Source organism: Triticum dicoccoides, chromosome 7A (assembly GCF_002162155.2).
Source record: "Triticum dicoccoides isolate Atlit2015 ecotype Zavitan chromosome 7A, WEW_v2.0, whole genome shotgun sequence".
Classification (NCBI taxonomy): Eukaryota; Viridiplantae; Streptophyta; class Magnoliopsida; order Poales; family Poaceae; genus Triticum; species Triticum dicoccoides.
Window position 1 is genome coordinate 87,424,533 of NC_041392.1, and position 9,185 is coordinate 87,433,717.

The 9,185-nt window shown below is 49.0% G+C and overlaps 1 long non-coding RNA gene across 1 annotated transcript; it reads right to left on the minus strand.

Annotated features, from left to right (window-relative positions):
* Positions 1-2,691: 2,691 nt before the first annotated feature.
* LOC119332437 lies at positions 2,692-3,935 on the minus strand. Its single transcript, XR_005160937.1, has 3 exons — positions 3,187-3,935; positions 2,987-3,079; positions 2,692-2,868 (listed from the first exon to the last, which is right to left on the minus strand). It is a non-coding gene; the product is annotated as an uncharacterized LOC119332437 (long non-coding RNA).
* Positions 3,936-9,185: the final 5,250 nt, after the last annotated feature.

The following is a 9,185-nucleotide window of genomic DNA, read 5'->3' on the forward strand; positions in this document are numbered from 1 at the left end:
GACTTGGCCCCCAAGCCAAGTGGGGCGCCCCCCACCCCTAGGGTTTCCAACCCTAGGCGCAGGGGGAGGCCCATGGGGGGGAACACCAGCCCACCAGGGGCTGGTTCCCCTCCCACTTCAGCCCATGGGGCCCTCCGGGATAGGTGGCCCCACCCGGTGGACCCCCAGGACCCTTTCGGTGGTCCCGGTACAATACCGATTACCCCCGAAACCTTCCCGATGGCCGAAACTGGACTTCCTATATATAAATCTTCACCTCCGGACCATTTCGGAACTCCTCGTGACGTTCGGGATCTCATCCGGAACTCCGAACAACTTTCGGGTTACCGCATACTAATATCTCTACAACCCTAGCGTCACCGAACCTTAAGTGTGTAGACACTACGGGTTCGGGAGACATGCAGACATGACCGAGATGACTCTCCGGTCAATAACCAATAGCGGGATCTGGATACCCATGTTGGCTCCCACATGTTCCACGATGATCTGATCGGATGAACCACGATGTCAACGATTCAATCAATCCCGTATCCAATTTCCTTTGTTATTCGGTACGTTACTTGCCCGATATTCGATCGTCGGTATCCCAATCCCTTGTTCCATCTCATTACCGGCAAGTCACTTTACTCGTTCTGTAAAACATCATCCCGTGACCAACTATTTAGTTACACTGAGCTCATTATGATGATGCATTACCGAGTGGGCCCAGAGATACCTCTCCGTCATACGGAGTGACAAATCCCAGTCTCGATTCATGCCAACCCAACAGACACTTTCGGAGATACCTGTAGTGTACCTTTATAGCCACTCAGTTACGTTGTGACGTTTGGCACACCCAAAGCACTCCTACGGTATCCGGGAGTTGCACAATCTCATGGTCTAAGGAAATGATACTTGACACTTAGAAAAGCTCTAGCAAACGAACTACACGATCTTGTGCTATGCTTAGGATTGGGTCTTGTCCATCACATCATTCTCCGAATGATGTGATCCTGTTATCAATGACATCCAATGTCCATGGTCAGGAAACCGTATCCATCTATTGATCAACGAGCTAGTCAACTAGAGGCTTACTAGGGACATGTTGTGGTCTATATATTCACACATGTATTACGATTTCCGGATAACACAATTATAGCATGAACAATAGACAATTATCACGGACAAGGAAATATAATAATAACCATTTTATTATTGCCTCTAGGGCATATTTCCAACACCGACACTTACCGAAAAGGTGCAACCCGGACTCTTGTTCCCTTTTGCAGAGATCAAAGAACAACAAAGCAAGGACACACATGATTCCTTAGGGCATCTCCAACGCTAGTCCCTAAATGGACACCACAATTGTCCTCTTTTTTTCACCCGGGCGTGATCCGTGGACATGATGCCGGAGGGAGCCCTCCAGCCCTTAATCACAAAAAAATCCTTTGTCCGGTTAGGAGGAGAAAGAATAGGGAGGACTATGCATGTGGTGGATATGTGGGTGTGGTGTGTGATTGGGAGAGGAGAGAGAAAAGAGAGGAGGACTGTGTGGGGCTTTTTCTTGGTCAAGTGGATGTCCGGACACTCAGAAAGCTCCCCCAATTAGGTTCCGGTTTACGGGGGAAATGATGTCCGGACCACTCCGCAAACCAATAGGGGGGCTCCATTGGATTACAAAAGTTGACAAAAGTGATCCGGACACCACAATTCAAACATATGTCGGAGCTTTGAGGGTTTTAAAGCTGCCCTCATTTCTTTTTATATTTACTAGTTGATAAAGACCATTACAGGTAGTAGTGTATGGACTAATTAAAAGCCGAACTAAGTGTACAGATTAAACGCTCTCCACACACACCGCAAGACAAAAGGAAATATCTGTCCTACACCACCGGGTACATATATTTTTTATGATAAAGAGCACTTTTATTAGGGCACCGCTACGCGTCTCCCGGCGGATGTATTAAAAACATCCGCCGCATGGAGCACCGTTGGATGAGCGCCCTGACAGCCATCTGATCTAACCATCGCACGCGCGTGACCATCTCCCTACTTCCTGCAACAGCCGCTCAGTTTCGAAAACAGAATCCCCTCACCGTCGTCCTGCCACAGCTTTGCCCAGCGCGGTGGCAGTCGCCACCACCGCCCAATCGCTGCCACCGGCGCACCAGGGAAGTAGTCCTTGTCGTGCTCGCCGGAGTTGCTGCTCCTCCTCCGTCTCAGCCCCGCGAGCAGTTGCTAGCTCCAATCGAGCACGACAGCGGCGACCTCTCACACCCGACGCTTCTTCGGCGTTTTTTGCAACCAGAGCTATGTTTCCAAAACATGCCTCATGTTGCAATATCTGACCACTTACTCTCTATCGTCGGGCGCTCGTGCGGCGCTGCAACTCGGGCTATGTTTCTGAAACAAGATCCTTGTTGCAGAACAAAACATTCACAATAGAAACAATTCCTTTCTTTCTGAAACAATAGATATGTTGCAGAAATCTTTTGAAACAAGACCCAGTTGCAGAAAAAAAAAACCTTCACCACTGAATCGTTTTTTCTTTCTTTCTGAAACTAGTCCTGTGTTGCAGAAATCAACTGAAACAAACCCTTATTGCAAGAAAACGACTCGTCGTGCGGGACTACCTTGTTGCCAGCGTGGCTGCTTAGGATTGATCTAACGGCTACGCAAGCGGCGGACGCTCGCGCGCGCATCAGCCGGTTGAAGATAAGTTTTTCCCCTTTTATTAACTCAAATAATGTCGCATCAAACAGATACACAAAGATACATTGTTTAGTCTCTTGGCGCCATGTTTGCATTGCTTTCCTGTCTTGGTCCTTATCGTCGGCCACGCGCTGCATTTAGCTCCCGGTTCACGGCATCGTTGTCACTGTTCAACTAATTCACGCAGCATGACAGGATAGAAAGTTAGACAACGCACAAGCTAAACGTCTAGAAAATTAACCTACAGCAGAGCATTCTGAAAGAAAATAGAGAAGCCATAGCACGAGCAGACCGTTGTTGCCGCCGTGGTGTCAGCTGCGGAGGAGGGTTGGGCTGGTGCAGTTGAAGCAGCTGCCGATAGGGATTCGTCTTGTCATAATTCACGCTGTCAACGCACAACGATTGGACAGATAAAGCTAAGTGTAAAATAGCAAGAAAAGAGACAGAGAGGGATGCTGATCCTCAAAGGAAGGTAGGGAATGATGAGCAAACCTTGTTTGTGATTGTGAATTCGACGCCTGAGCTGCAGAAAAAGATTGTGAGTTCGTCGTAGTAGAGGTTGGCCTGCTGCCAGTCCCAGACCCAGTGGTCGCCTGAGTGTTGGACTCCACCGGCGGACCACGCCACAAATCTCCGACCCTCGCATAATTCCTCGGTAGAACACAGCGGGCAGAATATCATCGGCGTTCCTTCTGAACCCTCCTCCCCTAGCCGCTCCAAACTCTCCCACGGCTCCAGCTCCCTGGACTCCACCACCGTACAACAATCCTGCTGGGATCGGTCCTCCGAGGGCACCTGCGAACGCTCTCACGGCTGCAGCTCCCATGCGTCCACCACCGCTCCCTCCCGCCGGGAACTGTCCTCCGCCCGCACCTACAAACCCTCCTCCGCCTGCCACTGGCCTGGCTCCGCCACCGTACCCGCCCACCGGGAACTGTCGTCTGGCTGCTCCTCCGCCTGCAGCTGGCCTGGCTCCGCCACCTCCTACTTGGAACTGGTACTGTCCTCCTACGCCTGCACCCACGGCTGCAGGTCCCCTGGACCCAACACCATTCCCTCCCCTACCTCCGATCGCTCGCCCAGCAGCACCACCATTCCCTCCCTTGCCTGCACCTGCAAACGCCTCCCTACCTCCGAAAACTGGCTCATCTCCTCCTGGCATCGTACTACTCGAGCAGTACTTAGCTAAGGTCGATCGTAAGGTAATCGTGAGACGATAGTATTTCTGCAAAGTGAGTGGTGGCGCTTTACAAGAGTGTTGAATGATGAGGAACGCCTCCGGTGCACGGATTTATAGGGTCGACCGTCGCCCTTCACCACGCCGCTTGACCAAATTAAGCCAGTTCGTTCTTCATATCATATTGTTTTGGACGGCACATATCTATTAGCCCATGAATCGACGAGATCAGGACTAGATCACGGTCACGGATGATCCCTTACCTGCTCAGTTGCCAGTGATGGATCATTAGAATACTTTCCCACAAGCCAACATGGATTTGGATTACTCCACTAGAGAACACTTGGCTGCTTGGCCAGAGCCCAGAACGTTGTGTGAACCCGCAGTTTCGGCGCCTTGACCCGAGGCGGCGTCGTTGATCGTCAACGTTGCCTTTGCCGCGGCAGCCAACCACCCACGACGCGGCTCAAAGCTCGGCAAGCAGCTGAGTATAGTAACACAAGCTCCAACGTACCCCATACACTACTCGTCGGCCGATTCAGACCCAATCCATCAAGCAGCTTCCTTCCTCCCCGTTGTGCTATTTTAATTAGGAGTGGCATTCTGCCATGCACTAGTAGAAAAAACCCCATTCATCCCGGTTGGTAAGGGTCTTTTGTCCTGGTTTGTGAACCGGGACTAAAAGGTCGTTACTAATGTCCTAACCCTTTAGTCCCGGTTCTTACACGAATCGGGACAGATGGGCCTCCACGTGGCCGGTGTGCCGAACCCAGGCAGGAGGGCCTTTGGTCCCGGTTGGTGGCACCAACCGGGACCAATAGACATCCACGCGTCAGCATTTCAGGGGCTGGGTTTTTGTTTTTTTAAAGGGGGGTGTTAGGGGTTTAATTTAGGTGTTTCATATAGTATTGTGTTAGCTAGCTAATTAATAGAGAGAAGTGTCCTCTCTTATGTCCGTGCTTGATCAACGCTATATATACGTATATATAGAGAGGACTAGACACGCTAGCAAGTAAGAAAATGAAGGAAACAGAAGATCGTCATGAACATATGCATACAGAGAGAAGTGATATCGACCACCTCTCCTTCTCCGAGAGATTGGTCGAACAACAAGTTCTCGTATATCTATCCGACACTACCGGCTACATATATACAATAATTATCTCTTACAATGTAACTAATGTCCTAATTATATATGAACACAGGGTCCACATAGTATTCTCCGTCTTCAGTGATCACGTGGTCAAGGAAGAATGCCGCCAATTCCTCTTGAATTGCTCGCATACGATCTGGTGCTAGGAGTTCGATCATCCCGCATCCGAAACATCTAATTTGAACAAGGGGGTCAATACATATATATATATATATATATATATATATATATATATATATATATATATATATATATATATATATATATATGAATAAATGAAACTCAACACAAATGATGGTAATAAAATAAAATTGTGAATATTATTGCTTACGCACTTCATATTGTTCATCAGAGTAGCCCTGTTCACAAGTCGTGTGGCGGATGGACTCGCAAACGTAGTATCCACAAAAATCATTTCCTTGTTCCTGCCACAACCACTTTACAAGAAATAGAGGTCAATCAAACTGATAAGCAAGCATGTCAAATGGTATTGATGAAACTAGCGCTTGAATCACTAGGAGATGCGTGGAACATGTTACTACACTACTTACTTTCGGGTGTCTAAATTGCAGATTCTTCGGCAGTCCCGGAGCTTTTTTGGTGAATTTTCTCCAAACCCTGCCAGACAAAGAAAACAATTACTTGATATCAGGAAATGAACAAAGTTGCTAATATGGTGGATAATGATTGATTTTACTTACTTCTCGAGCATTTGAGTCATGTCCGCATAGTCCTGGGGATCTTTTCGTCTCGAGTCTAAGACGGTTACTAGTCCCTACTCAAGCTTAATCTCTAGGAGAATATAGTGGAACCTGCGCACGCATGCATAACTCATCAATTACATTACTATAACCTGGACTAATAAGGGAAACCGAATATGCACAAGACAATAACACTCACTTGAAGTTGTAAGGAAAGAGTATTATATCTTTGTTTTCATTTATTACCAACGATCGTAGCAAGTTGGCCTCGGTATCTTCGGACGATATTTGACCTCAGTTGCATCTATGAGATTTGTGTTAATGAACCCAAAATCACCGATTTGTCTTTTCTTCAATTCGGCGACCTTCAATCTGCATAATATAGTGAGGATAATTATAAATACATGTAATGAAAGAGTTGACCTATATAGAGAGACTTAATGACAGAAGTAGTACTACTTACAGACGGTAGCAAGTGACTGTTGCTTTATCAAGGGCCTTTTGATTGAAAAACTGGAAGAACTCCTCAAATGGAACATTCAACAGTTCAATTCCAACGAGGTCATGCTCCTCTCTAACTCTCAGCGTCAAAGTATTCCTCCTCCCAGACTCTTTGCAGGTTTTCATATACCAATCATGGAATCTTTGCATCATCGTTGTTATAGATCTTTCATCTTTGACGAGAGGCTTCCCGTACTCGTATTTGTGTTCCTCCACCTCCAATAACTCATAACGTACATCGTCGGTCTCCAAGATTGCTATAACCGGGCGCCATCCTCGGATCATTAGTAGGCACGTTGAGCGGGGGGCACGATTGGTTCGCTTGCTCGCCAAGCTGGGGAATTTTTTCCCCAGCTCGTCGTTCTTTTAACATTTGATCACTGACAGTACTTCCCAACCGCTCCGCTTTGACAAATGACTTTGAAATAATGCGGTCATAGTTGCCTTTCGGCGGAGACTTTGCTGGTTTTTCAGGGCAGCCAGAGTGCGCTTCGCTTTCACCGGATCTACCTTCTCCTTCGGAGGTGGATGTTTGTTTGCTTTCACCCCTTCAAAGAAGTTCCTCACTTCGGCTCGCGCGATCTTGGCGTTCTCCTCCGGGGTCCTCTCGTATGGTAACTTCTCTGGAGTCTTCAGAGAAGGGCCGAATCTGTATTGCCTCCCGCCTCTAGCTGTACCGCTAGACGCTGGCAGAGCAGACGGAGCGGCTGCGGCTGTCTTCTTTACTTGCTTACGAGGCGGAGGAGAAGGACTACGACGCGTCGGAGCAGCCGGAGCGGCGGCAGGTCTCTTCCGCCCTTGCTGATGAGGCGGAGAAGGAGGAGGCTGGCTGCTCGGGCGCGCCGACGCAGGTGGAGAAGGAGGCGGAGTGCCGCCACGCACCAGAGAAGGAGGCCGAGTGCCCTGATCATCACTCGCCGGAGGAGGAGGCGGTGGAGGAGGCGGAGTGCCCTGACTCGCCGGAGAAGGAGGCGGTGGAGGAGGCGGAGTGCCCTGACTCGCCGGAGGAGGAGGAGGCGGAGGCATCCAGTTCGGAAGGTTGATGAGCTCCTTCCACCATAGGCATGGAGTCTTCATAGCAGAACCCAACCGAGTCTCCCCATTCACCGGTAGGGTGGTCAACCTGGAGGTCCTCAAATCCCTCCGTTATTTCATCCACCATCACCCTAGCATATCCTTCTGGAATCGGCCGACAGTGAAAAGTTGCGCCGGGTTCAGTAGGAAAAACAGAGCCAACAGCCGACTTGACCTTCAAATTCATCCATTGCGTCATAAGGTGGCAATTTTGAGACTCCATGATAGCATCCACGGGATAGCTGGCAGGAGCCCTCAAGACATGCTTCGGCTGAAGCAGCTCGGTGGAAGCCACGCTGCTTCTCCGCTGAGATGGCGGGGTAGCTTCGGGGGAAGCTTCGGTAGGTCACTTGCTGCGATTTGCTTCTCGTTCCTCTATCGCTTGTACCCTTGCGTGCAGCGCCTGAATTTGGGCATGCTCCACTTTTTTCCTCCTCTCCTGGCAGTTGTAACCGCCCGCGTCCGGAAAACCAGCATTCCATGGAACGGAGCCTGGCGTGCCTCGTGTCCGTCCAGGGTGTTCATGATTCTCGAGGGCCATTGTGAGCTCGTCATTCTCTCTGTCTGGAACGAACATCCCTTGCTGCGCTACATCGATATAGTGCTTTAGCTTCTTGGCTGGTATGTTCATTTACTCGTCCGTCCAAACGCATTTCCCTGATACAGGGTCCAAGGTTCCACCAGCCCCGAAGAACCAAGTCCAGCAACGGTCTAGCCAGTTCATTGTCTCTGGTTCGATCCCTTTATCAAGCAGATCATTCTCAGCCTTGGCCCACTTAGGCCGGGCTTTGAGGAAGCCACCTGACCCCGTGCGATGGTGAAGCTTCTTCTTTGCAGCATTTTTTTTGTTTGTCACCGACATCTTCTTACTCTTTTCCGATGTCTTGTAGGCCACAAATGCGGGCCAGTGATCTCTGATCTTCTCATATCTGCCGATGAATTCTGGTGTCTCTTCTTTGTCGACAAACGTTTTCAGCTCATTCTTCCACCTCCTGAATAGGTCTTCCATCTCCTTAAGAGCATGAGACTTGATTAATTGCTCTTTAACTGGCTTCTCCGGATCCTCCTCTGGCGGTTGGGTGAAATTTGCCTTCAGCTTAGTCCAAAGATCATCTTTCTGCATATCATTGACATAAGACACCTCAGGGTCTTCGTTCTTAGGCTTACACCATTGCTGGATGCTGATCGGGATCTTGTCCCTAACAAGAACCCCGCACTGAGCATCACATGCTTCCTTTGTCTGGATGGGTTCAATCGGCATGCCATCGCGCGCGATTTTTATGATCTCAAACCTTTCATCCAAGCGCAACTTTTTCTTCGGGCCTCGTCTCTTTACCGAAGTTGTGCTCGATCCGGAGGGCTAGAAAAAAGAAGAATTAGACGAGAGTTAACTAATATGTGTACATACCAAAACAATGAATGCATCAGTTAGCTAGTCATCACAGGCTTAACTAATATATTTACCTGGCCGGACTCTGTTTGGTCACCGAAGCCGTTACCACGGGCTCCGTCTTGCACCAGCATTGGGTCACCGGAGCCATCATAATCATGTCTTTCCTCCTCCATTCTTCGATCACCGTAGCCTGCTTCTTCTTCACCCTGTTCTGCTTCTAGACCATCATTGTCGTTAAGATACGACATGACATCACCTCCGGCTAAGATTATGTCCCCCAACACCTGTTCTTGTTCCTCGCCTCATCCGAACTCCATTGTTTCTGCAAATATTACAACATGGCAATTATTACACAAACATGACAGCATGTGGATATATTAGTGGCAAATGTAGACCTAGCTTATTCCGGGTTTGGGGTGGCCTCGGCAACGCTTCAAGGGTAGGGGCGCGGCGGGAGGGGGTAGGAGACCGACATTGTTTTTTTCTAGGGTT